The following is a 14,326-nucleotide window of genomic DNA, read 5'->3' on the forward strand; positions in this document are numbered from 1 at the left end:
CGGGAGTGGCAGTGCCGGCAGCGCACGATCTTCTTTCGTGGGTTTTAGTCTGGCTAATGGCAGCGGCGGGATCTCGTTTGGCGGTGGCGGCGGGATATCGTTTGGCGGCGGCGGCAGCGAGTCCCTGGGCTTCACGTTATGTACCGGCGCCGGTGGCAATCGGAGAGAAGGATCCTCCCATGGTGGGAGCACAGAAGGTAAACCCTAACCCTCTACTCTCGTAGATCATGCAATTTATCTTCATATTAAGCAAGTTCCTAGTTAGAAAACGTTGTTTCCAATGCACGGCACACTTGTAGTACACTAAACCTTTCTCAGCTTTGCTTGTCACATGCATCACAAACACCTTTTTATTTCTGTAGTGGATCTGCAGATATACCAGAGGTTCTTGCATTTAAACTAATTACCTAGACTATGAGTGATATGCACGCGTAAATCCTCAGTTTTGGTTTTAAAGAATAATGCGTGTGTGCTTTTAAATTCTCGGCTTAGTAAGAACATATTGGTTGCAATATGGTTGAACATTGCAAGTAGTGCGTACTCAAGCCCTTTGCTCATGTGTATGTGTGCTCCAGTGTACTTGCTTTGCACATTTGTAAATCTTTTTTTCTTGACTTGCATGATTTGCTGGTGCAGATTGCAGTCACGTAGATCATCAAGTTTTTGTTCCTCTTTCTGATCTTGTTTTCTTGATTCAAGTTTCTTGTTCCTTTTACTGCTAATTGTTGCTGTATAAACCCATGGCAAGTTTCTTCTAGTCACGTAGATCATCAAGCAGTTTTTGCTCCTCTTTCTGATCATGTACTCATGTTCTAAGGAACTGGAAGCGGTCTTGGTGGACACAATGGGCAGAACATGATGAACGGGGAGAACACCACAGGTTCGGCCTTGTGAACATACAAAGTAATTTTCATGTTCATTATCAACTAAAATCTCATGGTTAATATGCTTCATTTTCTGTTATTACAAGGTATTGGTGGAAATGAGGGTACAATTGGCTACAGAGGGGTTGGATACAACCCAAATTTTGACCATGCTGATGAATACCCTCCTAGTCAAGAGCATGTTCAAACCCAAAAAGAACCTCTCGATTTGAGTAAGCACATTTCGATGGCAATTGTGTGTTTCAGTAATATTCAATATTTTTTCTTCTCTAATTAATTATTCTGTCCAATGCATTCAGATGTTATGTCGAACAAGGAGACAAGAACGCACTACCGTACAGATGAGAAGCGACACATATATTCTGAGATCCTTGCCCGTAATGGTAGGGGTAATAGGTTGAAGCATGGAGTTTCGAAAGCTGTTGCACTAGCTTGTGAATGTCCTAGGAGAATAGTGCAAAGGGTATGGCAGCAGGCTAAAAATGGTGGAGGCATTACAGGGGTAAAAAACAATCGGAAGCTCAAATCAGGAAGGAAAAAGATAAATTTAAACATAGATGCATTGGAGGCCATCCCACCTGGAGAGAGAACAACATTAGAACAAGTCGCTGGACATCTGAACATGTCAACTACGACTGTTTGGCGGAGGTGAGAGTTATACTACTGAATTGTTGTCATTTTTGTACATGTCAATTTTCTACATGTCAACATTCTTAATTGTTGTCAATTTTCGACATGTCAATGATAGGTTGAAGATGAAGGAAATTCGACGAATAACAAGTGAATTGAAACCCGCCTTGACTGATGCAAATCAAAGGGCTCGTCTGGAGTATGCTCTTATGCATCTTGAGCGATGTAGCATAACAGCCCTAGGTGGTATTAATCCCACATTTAGGGCTGATATGGATGTGGTTCATATAGATGAGAAATGGTTTTATCGCACGCGGAAGACCCAGAACATGTATTTGAGTCATAGAGAGGAGGCACCAAACCGGGAATGCAAAAATAAAAACCACATTCAAAAAATTATGTTCTTGTCCGCAATGGCTAGACCAAGGTATGATGCTCAAGGCAATTGTGTGTTTGATGGCAAGATAGGGGTTTGGGCTTACACAGAGTGGGTGCAAGCTAAAAAGAGAAGTCAGAATAGGTTGGTACTTGTTCTTGTTACTACTTTCTGCTAAAAAAATTTGTTCTCATTATTTACTACTTTGTGCTATGTTTGACTATATTTGTTTCTATATCCATAGGTTGAGGGGGGCATGGGAGCTGAAGCCTGCAGATAAAGTGGACAGGGAGAAAATCCGAGAGTACTTAGTGAAATATGTACTGCCGGCTATCAAGGAGAAGTGGCCTGAGAGCGATAGATGGAATACAATCTACGTACAGCAGGACAATGCTAAGACTCATATAAAACCAGATGATCCACTTTTTTTACAGGAAGCTGCTAGGGGTGGTTGGGATATTAGGATAATATACCAACCACCTAATTCTCCGGACACAAAAATATTAGATCTTGGTTGGTTTGCCTCAATTCAAGCAATGTTCCATAGAAAGATTCCCAAGACCCTACCCGAGATTGTCCAAAAGGTATTGCACTGATTTCAGTTTTTTTATGTGATATATACTGATTTGTTTATGTACTGATTTGAGTTTTTCATGTCATGTGTCATAGGTTAATCAATCCCTAGCTGAGTACCCCCATCAAAGGCTCAATAGGATCTGGTTGAGTCATCAAGCGTGCATGAGAGAGATCATCAAGCACAAGGGGTCTATCCACTACGCGGTTCCTCACTTGAAGAAAAAAGCACTAGAGAGACAAGGTCTTCTACCGGTTCGTTTGACGATTGACAGAGAATATGTTGAGCGGGCAATTGAGTACTTGAACTCAACATGAGTTGTAATGGTAGATTAGAGAAATATTTGAACTCAACATCTCGAGTCCATGTTTTTTGTTTTATTAGTCTCTAGTTAGAGAAATACTTGAACTCAACGACATCCACCTCGCCGTGGACGCCCTCCACCTCGCCTTGCTTCTCCATGTCGCCTTAGGGTTGTTACACTTTCGTCCGCCCTATGGCCAGAACTGCTAGCTGGTTCAAAGAAGAGGAAGCAATGGCTGCCCTTTTATACACCAACGAAGAGGAGGCCAAGGGAAACGAAGACCCCTAGTTCAAATCCGGTCAGTTTCCAGCGGATTCAGCGGGACACCACCGGAAGCCGCATGGGTTCCCAAAAAGCTAACGCGTGCACATGGCATGTGATAGGTGGTGCGTAGGTGGTCTGCTATCATCGCACGGAGGTTTCACGTCATACTAAAATGCGCCCCATGTAGCTGCTTCACAAATAAAAACCGTTTGGGCACGCTAAAAATGAAAAGATGGTCGCCCGTGGGTCAGATTAGAAATCCGCGTCCGGGGTCTTGCTTCCCATCCTAGGGCCCACACACGTGCCAAATATGACCTCGTTTCGGCAAACTATGCCATGCCGAGGCCGTTTCCCACCTCATTTCCCCTGAAATCCATAGAACTCCGGACGTGATAGCCCTTTTCGTGAAGGGTTTTTCAAAATAATTGCCGTATCCCAATTTTGACAAACGGAATAGTTACTATGACATATAAAATGACGCCACGCGGCTCCGTGGGATTTTTTGACTTCGTTCAAATTGCCATCTGGCCAAAACAGGGCCCCCGGGACATGCGGTATCGCCGTACGGGGCGTGCGGGTGCACCCATTCGCGAACAAACTAAACGGACAAAAATTAGCATATATAATGATGCGTCGTAGAACTAAAAACATTTTTTCTGGAATTTCTGGAGCGACGGATAGTTGACCCCTAGTTCAAATCCGGTCAGTTTCGAGCGGATTCGGTGGGACACCGCCGAAAGCCGTACGGGTTCCCAAAAAGCTAACTCGTGCACATGGCATGTGATAGGTGGTGCGTAGGTGGTCTGCTATCACCGCACGAAGGTTTCACGTCATAATAAAATGCGCCCCATGTAGCTGCTTCACAATAAAAACCTTTTGGGCACGCTAAAAATGAAAAATGGTCGCCTATGGATCGGATTAGAAATCCGCGTCCGGGGTCTTGCTTCCCATCCTAGGGCCTACACACGTGCCAAATATGACCTCGTTTCGGCAAACTATGCCATACCGAGGCCGTTTCTCACCTCATTTTCGATAAAGTCGGTCAAATTTAAACTAGAGGTACTTGATCTAGTGCTCACGATTTTTGGGTAAATTAAGTTTGTAGGTTCAAAAGATGATATGGATGTCATATTTGTATTCCTCTCATTTTTCTGATCAATTTAGACATATTATTTGCCAAATTCGCATTTACTGATATTAATTATTCCATATTAAATAAAAAAGACAAAAAATAAAATTATTTAATTATTTTTGAAATTCTATATTATTATTATTTATATATATATATTCATTGTTTTTACTTAAGTAATTGTTTAGAATTCAAAAATATAGAGGTGTGGCATCACGATCAAAGGGTTAATATGATTGATATGATAGTATTAACAACAAGGTGTCATTTCTTTGATGGAAGCTCATCCCAAGAGAACCAAGAAGTTAAGCGTGCCGGGACGGGAGTAGTGCGAGGATGGGTGACCAACTGAGAAGTTTGACCACAAGTGCAATTTGATCTAAGATTAGGTGTACTAAGTGTGATTGTGAAAGATTAACAAGTAGAAAAGAAGAAGAAGAAAAGTGAAAAAAAATAAATTTTTTTTTCAAAAAACATAATTTGAATATTTTTTTCAAAAATAAATTTGAAAATTTTGAAATACTATGCCGACGGCCAGTCTGTGCCGACGGTGATTGGGCAGTCCCCGACCAGAACTATGCCGACGATGCTACGCCGACGGTCACCGTCGGCACAGCCTGTGCCGACGGCCTTCCGTGCTGTGCCGACGGCTGGTGGCCGTCGGCAGACTCCATCTCTCCCGAGTTCAGTCCAGATCGCTACATTGGACTTTGTTGGCTCGAGAGAAACCCGAGTACACCGTAGTGCACAATAAGCATCTTGTAGCAAACTGTTAGGTTCACAACGCTAGAATAGATTGTTTTGGGAAATTACTCAGAGGTCAAGTCTAGTCCAAGCATTAAGCAAGAATCATTATTGTGATACATGCAATGGGCTCCATACAAAACATTGAGGGACATGTCTCTGCAGAGACGCACGATATTCTTGATGTTCCAAATGATCTCCTGCAACAAAATTTTATGAAAAAAGTAGCTCAATACGATGAGTCAACTTCGATATGTCTACAACAAAAAAAAACAGTTCGTCGGTGTTATATTACTGCTAGCGCACCAATATTTGGTGCGTCGGTGGTGCCCAAATAGCGCCGGCACAGCGAAAAATCGGTGCGCCGGGGATAAGGGTAGACCAGGCCCGGACCAGGGCAAAAATCTGAGCCGCCTTACCGCCGGTGCACCTCTATAGTGGGACACTGGTGGTAAATTGATTACCACCGGCGCACCACTATATTTTTTCTCCACCCCCCCCCCCCACACACACACCCACCATTGATCACCTTTTCAGTTTTCGAAAAAATAAAAGAAAATGATAGAAATTTAAAAAAATAAAATCCTTCGAGATGTCCAATGGTTATGGCATCTAGTTGTTAGCAAAATTAACAAACAAGAATTTTGACTTTTTTTGCAAAATAGCGTCATGTTTCGGTAAATTGGCTTTTATGGTTGCATACGACCTCCGATGAAAACGTTTTTTATATGAAAATGTATCTACGGAAAATTTTACATCCGATTTTAACGGCCTACGGCCGTTTACCGATTTTCTAGATTCATCAAAATCAAAAAGGAAACAGCCAGCCTGCACCCCCTCTCCTCTTCCTCTCCCCCTCTTCCTCTTCCTTTCCTTCCTCTTCCTATCCTTCCTCTTCTCCTTTTCCTCTATCTTCTGTTCCTCTTCCATTTGATGAGCACTCCTCCTCCATGCTGCGGGAGACGACGACGACGACACCACCGCGGCCTCGGGATCCTTTGCGCACGCCACCACACTTCCTCTCTATCTCTCTCTCTCTCCCCGTATGTCGCCGCCCTTTTCCCCAATTGCATCCCCAACAATTGCACTCCTTCTCTCTGGATCACGCCCTCCGATCAATCGATCCGGGAGGAGCGGCTATGGGCGGCGATGGAGGCGGTAAGGATCCTCCTGAAGCCTCGTCGACATCGTCCTCGCTATGTGGTGGCGGTTGCCATTGTCGGCGTCGAGCTTGCGGGAAGTTTGTCATCCATCTGCGGCCAAGAGTCTCCGGGGAAAACCCTAGATCCTTCAGATCAGTCGATGGTGGCACACCATGTCATACCCCTGTGGAGGCATCATCTTGGATATCTTGTCACAAATGATGCTTATCGTCTCCTAGCCCAGACTGCTCTAGGGGAAACCCTAGATCCGGGTCTCCCGGATCGGACGATGGCGGCGTATGGCGTCGTTCTCCCTGATGGGGTCATCGTCTATGGAGCAGATGCAAGCTGGAGGGGTCCTGAGTTGGAGCGGCGTTTAATTTTCTTTCGTGTTGAAGACGGCGAGTCTCGGTGGCGTGGTGCAGCAGTGTCTCAGCGTCGGATACATCATGTTCGACGTGCGCAGGGTGGTGGAGCTGTCTAGCGTCATGGTGGCGTTGGTGGCAGGTCTCGCAAGGTCATTGCTTTTATCTCTCCTGAAGATGGATACGCGGAAGACGGTGGCGGCGAGGACTTCTTGAGCGTGTATAATGGTACGCGTTTAGGGTCTGCCGGACCGGTTGTGCCACTTGATCGCTATTGGGCGACTTGTTGAGGCCTTCGATTTATAGATGATGCGCGTTGGTGTGATGTCAGGGTGTTGGCTCTAGTCATGGACTCCCCCTTCATCGGTGTTGTAGGATTAGCGAGTTGTCGCTAGTTTGGTGGCTTTGGTCCGATCTTTGTAATTTCTCTTGTAAGATGTTGTGAATAATCTAATAAACAAGTTGTGTGCATCCCTTGGATGCAGAGGCTGGGGTGATAATTCCCCCATTTCGAGAAAAAAACATACTTCTGTCTAGCCATGTGTCCTACCAAAACCTAACTTGGGTGCCATTTTTTGTGGCAAAGGTTCCAAAGTACAAAATATTATTTTTCATTCATTAACACTTCCAAAAAATGGGAAACCTATCACTTGATGCAAAGATTTTGGATTTCTAAACCAGTCAAATATTTAACTAGGTCTAGAATCTGTGATGTTGGATCATTCAAATTAGAATCACAGGTACTCTCCAAAGAGAGACGTTGGAAGACTAGCACTCATGCAGAGCACATGGAGCTGTATACGTATGTAGGAAAATATTGTAACACTGGTAATGTCTTACAAATTCAACAAGTCGATCTTACATAAAGAAATTTACAAATCCAACCAGTCTTGCAGAAACGAAGTTACAAATTCAACCAGTCTTACAAACTCGACGCAAGTTCTGGAGAAGCCCATGCTTATGTATGGTTTAGCGGCGGTGGTGGATTCTTGCCAACCCGCCCCAACCGAAGATAACTACGAAGGGCCAAAGTGCAAATGCCATTTTGAATATTATCCCGTCTAGCAAATGTAACATTCCTAGGAATAGCCCTTTCCTAACACATAACGGTCGTGCAAGAGTTGCCATTTTAAAAAGATACCCCATATCTTTACCTATCACCAATATGGCCGGAGTAATAACACAAATGATGACAGCGGTACTACGAGCAACGGGAGCTAGCACCATATACACACCCAGCGCAAAAACAATAGAGATGCATGTGACCGACCACGAAAAGAAAACGTCGGACGTGGCAAGGTAGATTCTGCGGGTGGTCAAGTTAATTATGGGAATTCCAGCTAGCATGAGGCCTGTGGTGGCTTGTAAGGAGCAGATGAAAGCTAACGCGGTGGCCATAATGAACGCGTCAAAAAAATATCCCCCAGCAAGCGTTGGCGTGCCTCCATTTGTACGATCATCAGCTCTGTAACCTCCAGGAATGGCAAAAGTTGCAGTGAACGCCATAGTTGCTATTAGGACTGAAGCAACGATTAACGTCTGTGTTGCATCTTTCACCCTCTGTGATTCTCTGTCCTCGTCCTCCGGGTTTGTACGGAGACTATACTTTTCCTCGGTCTTATCCCGACGAAGGGCACCGTGGTTCGCCCCAACAGACGACAAGGCGTAGCATATTATGTTCTCAGAGTTCTGAAAGAAAAACGGGCAGGAATATGTGAGTAAAATTTGCCAAGATTGATTTATGATATTCAAGGAATGAAACGCACTAGTAGAAAAAGAGGCTTCCAGACGCCCCTTTTAGTCGCGGAAATATTCGAACCGCAGAATCTCAAAATTTTTAGATTCTCAAAATTCCAAATGAAAATATGAAAGCAGGAAGATTTTAGTTTTTGCCAGAAATTCAGTATTTTATATTTTTTTTTAATTTTAAATTAATAATTGCATCTTGCATAAAGATTACTATTACTTAACCATAAAGTTAGCCAATTTTTAGATTTTCAAATTTTCAGGTTTTAGGTTTGGCAAAAAAAATATTTAAAAAATTATAAAATTAAAAAATTAATTATAATATAAATTTAAAAAGTTAATATTTATTTATTTATTCAAGATTATTATTACATCATTACTTTTGTTTATTAAAATAATTATTTGAAATTCAAACAATAAAGAAGTGTGACATCGACCCAACATGTTAATAGGATTGATATGATACTAGTATCAACAACATGCGCGCGAAGCACTTGGAAGGAGGATGGGAAGGGAACTTGGAAGTTAAGCGTGCTAGTGCTGGAGTAGTGGGAGGATGGGTGACCGAGCGGGAAGTTTGACCACAGGTAAGGAATTTGACTAGAGATTAAGTGTAGTTAGTGACTAAACTTGGCCAATAACTGAAATACTAGAAATTGTGGAAAAAAAAAAGAAAAAAAAAGGAGTAAAAAATAATTAGAAAACCAAATGGATTAAAAAAAAATAACCCGCAGAGGCCTTTAGTCGCGGTTGGCCAGGCGAACCGCGACTAAAGGTCCTCCGCCCCGACGGACGCCTGGCGCCCACGTGGACGGGCCTTTAGTCGCGGTTCGTAAGCAACCGCGACTAAAGGGGGGGGCCTTTAGTCGCGCTTATTTGGTCGCGGTTGCGCAACCGCGACTAATGGCAGTTGCCAACCGCGACCAAAGGCCCTTTTTCCACCAGTGACGGAAAGTAATGCAGAGAGTGTATTACCAAAGGATAACCGATTCCACGCCAAAGCTTACTTCTGGATAGATCACGGGGAGTTTCCCCTATGTTATTTGTTAGATTCAGATTCACCTCCGGATTCCCAAACAGAGCACAGAACATCCTCAAGCTCCCAGCTTGGATAGCTGAGTGCAATGCAGTGTTCCCGTCATTGTCTTGCATATTCAGAATCGAAGCTAAAGATGGATTTCCACATGCATAATAAACTAGGCCCAGTATTCGTTTCTCGATGGCGACATGAAGGAACGTTTTTCCTTTAGCGTCGGGCACTACCCGGACACTCCCGAACGAATAATCCTATGGCATCTCTGGCACTTATAGAGGCAGCCACATGTATGGGGAAAAATCCGTTCTTGTCTGCCTGATATAATGCTGCAGGGTTCGCTTTGAATACTTTCTCAAGTGTACGTGAAGACGTACAGGGAAACCAGTGAAAAATATACCTATATGGTCTTTGGAGATGAATACGCAGAATTGAGCCAGTCCAATAGTTCCTCGCTGGAGCAAAGTGAAGCGGTGCACTCCCATCTTTGTCAACTTGCATGGTAAGATTCTTGTTCCAATCCAGTAGGAGCTCCACCATCACTGTGAAGAATATGCCTTTTGTGTTAGTGAATCAGAAAAGGCTGCAATATGTGTATTTTATCTTGCATCAATTATCTGAATCTCAATAGCATTCCGTAGAACTGAACGTTTATATCCAAGACAACGAGATGTTTTAAGGCGCGGTAAGATTAAAACTCGATCCTTCCCGTCCATTGATCAATAGTGAATCCAACTTTATGAGTAGTAAGTGTAACACAACATTGGAAGGGAATTTTTTTCCAGATTTAATATTCTCTCTCTTTCAAATATAATGACTTTTGTATAGACTATACAGATCATTCTTACAAAAGTGTATCGCACATACACTACATTGTACATTAAAATATGTTGAATTTGCTTCTTTCTCTTCTTAGAACATGGTGTCAATAGAACTTTTATTTTGATATTGCTATTACAAAACGCCAAACTAGATATTCAAAAAAGTAAAAAAAATATTATTATCTTTGGAACCCAAAATAGACAGGTAAATCCTCGAGTAATTTAACATCAATATGTTGTTGACTTTGTACATCCATGTGTTATAATACCTTTGAAAAGGTATATGTCAAGATCAAATGGTCATTTTGTAGAAAACCCCGAGAATGAATGTATTTTTAGAAGTGTGACATGCTTGTATCTATTATTTTGTCACTCGAGATTGTGTGGCCAATAAAGTCAACGATGATATGTTGGTCACTACTTCAAAACAGAAGAGGGATTAAGACAAGGCGACTCAATATCTCCCATACTATGTAACATAGTGCCGGACGTCAGGATTGGGTATGCAAAGGTAGATGGTCAAACTGACAGTGTACTTTCACACCTAGTGGATGGTGGATTATCTATATGCAGATAACACGATTCTATTTATGGATTATTATCTCGAAATAGCTAAAAACCTGAAATTAAAATAGTAATGTTAGAGCAGTTATCCCTTGGCCTCCCCAATCAAGGGCTTATAGCAACCTCTATCAACAAAACTATCCGAACACCTATTGCTTGCGATATTTTAAACTAACATTGAGATAGAAACAGTCGGTGTATCAAGAATTTACCCAATCGAGGAATTTCTACTCAACCTCTTACCGCGAATGAAAGAATCGGATGAAAATTAATTTCTATAAGAGTGAATTCATTTGTTTCGGGAAAGCCGGTGACACATGGCTGCTAAATATGCCGAAACATTTGCAGTGCGGATGGCCAATTTCTAATTAGGTATTTGGGTATTCCGATCCACTATAAGAGACTTGAAAATGCCCAATGGTAACATGGTGTCTCTAGGAAAAAATTATGTTGTTGGAAAGAAAAATTACTTTACGTTGACGAAAGATGGGCTCTCCCTAATTTAGTACTAAGCAATATTTTATTGTGTATGATATTATTCTTTTAGCTGCCAAAATAAGTTCTACATTGATTGGATTAGTTCCCATCTAGATACTTTGTGCAATGAGACCGTGTAAAAATGAAACCGACTGGCTAGATTAGATGTGGTATATCGTCCAAAAGATGAGGGGGTCATGGTATTCACGACCTAGAAGTTAAGAATTCGCTTTTTTATACAAGCCAAAAGATTTGTCATTTTCATTGATTAAGAAGGAGGTTTTAGAAAGTCTTACAAACCACTTACATGGCCAGAAGTTAAGAATTCGTATCTCCTTGGTAAATGCCTTTTTACAACTTCTAAGGGCTAGTTTTATAGCTCGAGTCACCAGAGATGGTTGTTATGGAATCATATGCGCCTATTTAAAACCTTACAAAACAATTTAATAGTTACCTTACGAGCATTACTTGTGTTAAGGCAAAAGTAACTTGGATCAACCATTGGAACAGATTAAAACTTTGTCTTACTTCTATGGAGGTAAGATGATGCAAAAGCTCATTATTCGTCTCTAATAAAGACCATGTTTGATCACAAAAATGTATACTTAAGAGGTAACAGCCATTGCATCACATCAAATTGACCGCTCATATCAATTTGATAACAACTCAAAGCAAGTCAATGGGGTACATGTGAGTTAAAATAACGATAATTGTATTCTTCTAAACTATGGTTATTTATTGGTCCAACATACAGATATATATAGTTGGTGAAAAATAATAGACACATAGTGTATATGTACCAATCATAAAAAACAGATGCATTTAGTTGGTACCTGTGTCTCTGTCTCGAATAAGAGCAGCATGCAAGGCATTTTGTCCATCTGCTCCGGAGTAGGAAAGTTTGCCACCGCTCTTCTGATATAGAGTCAGTGCAATGGTACCCTTCTCCAGCAGGATGGCCAGGTACAACGGTGAAATGCCGTTTGCGGGATAATTAGCCAATTGGGGATCAACACCCATTAGCTGCTTGACTATAGTCATTCCTTTCTGTTGAAGTACAAAATCTCTAATCTTTTCTGCTGTTGGGCGGTTAGCTTGAAACAAAGCCTGTCTGTCCTCAGGACCCAGAAGTCTACCGTCTTCGCTTCGGATAGCCTCGTGCAGGGCCGTTTCGTGACGTTTATTTTGCATTCTCAGGAGCGTGAGCTTCCCATCAGGACCGTCGTCGTCGCGTGCAGACCCAGCTAGAGCCATGAGACAAGAAGCCATTTTGGAGTTCCCAGCTCGAGCAGCACAATGCAATGGTGTGTCACCATTGTGATTCTTGGTAAACAGGAGGTCCCAGTCCCTGCCGCAGATCATGGCAGCATACTTGAGGAAATTCTCTCCGTCCCCACTTCCAGCGACAGCGTGTAGCACACTATCTCCATCAGGAGTGACGCCCTTGAGGAGTTGTCGTGCTGCAATTGAAACAGGCCGGGGGACGCCCTGTTCTAGATCACGAGCAGCTGGTTCCTCAGCTATCACTAGCGACCCAAGAAATTCCTCAGTCGGAATCATCATTGGTGGATCTTGTGCGTCTTCCCGGTCGAAAAGGAGTTTCAGAGCCTTCCAGGAGCCCGCGCGCGCCGATAGCAGCAGAGGGGGATTGATTTCCCCAGCAGAAGTTTCACGTCCAGTTAGATCTATAAGATGAGAGACCATTTTGGAGTTCCCAGCTCGGTCAGCACAATGCAATGGTGTCTCACCATTGCGATTCTTCAGAAACAGGAGGCCCCTCTCCCTGCCGCAGGTCATACCGGCATACTTCAAGAAATCCTTGTCATCGCCACTTGTGGCGATCACATGTAGCACGCTATCCCCATCAGGAGTGACGCCCTTGAGCAGTTGTCGGGCTGCAAGGGAGACATGCCGGAGGACGCCCTGTCGTGAATCAGGAGCAGCTGGAACCGAAACCGGGACGCTTCCCTTGGCTATCCCTAGCGACGCAAGAAATTCTTCAGAAGGAATCGCCATTGGTGGATCTTGTGGGTCTTCCCGGTCGAAGAGCAGTTTCAGCGCCTTCCAGGAGCCCACGCGCGCCGATAGCAGCAGCGGGGGTTTGATGTCGCCAACATCAGCTTCCAGGACCCCCCGTAGGAGTGCTCCTGCTGCAAGGGAAGCAGGCTCCTGGTCGATGCCCGGGTCCACATCAGGAGCAGCAGTTCTTCTGTTGGCATTCGCTACCAACGCAAGAAATTCTTCGGTACGAATCATCATTGGCGGATCATGCTTCAGAAGGAAGTCCAGCGCCACCCAGGAGCCAACGCGCGCCGAATCCAGCAGCAGGGGATTGATCTTGCCAGCCGCAGCTTCTTCTACATTGATTCTCTCCATCTTGCTGAGCTTTGTGGTTTGATAGTTGGATGAAGTACGTGTATGAGCTTGGTTTGCTCCTAAACCGCTTCTCTCTTATCTCTTTAACCAAGTCGTCTTTTTATCCCACAAGTCTTTGCTGGGGGATGGTGGAGGGGAAAGCGGCGATTTTAAATTCACCGGTAGGTACAGGTGTGGAATCCGCCGTCCGCCTCGCCGTGAGATGACCGCCGTGGTTCCGGATATTTTAGCTTTTTCCAGTCCACCTGAGATACCTTTTCTGTACAAAAGCTGATACATAGTACATTTTTAGACTGAAGGGTCGAGCAGAGCCTGGCTTTAAATTAATAAAGCCACAACGGCCGGAGTAAACAAGGTTCTCAACAACACGGTCACCGACAAGAAAAAACAAAGCTGAGGTCCAGTCTAGCGAAACAACACAATGCTCTAGACATGAGAGCCCACACACCGTACAGTACAGCAGCTAGTGCCCCAACACCTCGCTACAGTACTACTCCGGAGATACATGACCCAAGGGAGACCGCCTAGTCTTGGTCCCTGGTAGTCGCATGAAGAGAGCGAATCCGGGTGATCGCCTCCTCCACCGCCGCGCGATCCTGGCTCCTAGCCACTGCCTTCCACACCTGCATATAAATAGTCATTTTGTACAGCCCGTCAGCAGGTTGGCTCGGGAAAACAACATCGATATTAAACTTGTTTCTAAGGTTCCAAAGCGTCCAAAGAAGCGTCGCACAAGCGATCCAAAGAACTCGTCTAGTTTGCCCCACTTGGTTCTAAAGGAGCTGGAAAATATCCGCAAAGCAAGATGGATCCCAAGTGTGACCAAGCAGTTCCTTAACTGCGCTCCACAGGAATTTGGCCAATGGGCAGGAGAAGAAGATATGGTTATTGTCTTTT

The 14,326-nt window shown here is 43.7% G+C and overlaps 1 pseudogene; it reads right to left on the reverse strand.

Annotated features, from left to right (window-relative positions):
• Positions 1–7,381: 7,381 nt before the first annotated feature.
• LOC124646969 lies at positions 7,382–13,429 on the reverse strand (annotated as a pseudogene).
• Between the last annotated feature and the right edge of the window lie 897 nt (positions 13,430–14,326).

The sequence above is a fragment of the Lolium rigidum genome, chromosome 4 (assembly GCF_022539505.1).
Source record: "Lolium rigidum isolate FL_2022 chromosome 4, APGP_CSIRO_Lrig_0.1, whole genome shotgun sequence".
Taxonomy (NCBI): Eukaryota; Viridiplantae; Streptophyta; class Magnoliopsida; order Poales; family Poaceae; genus Lolium; species Lolium rigidum.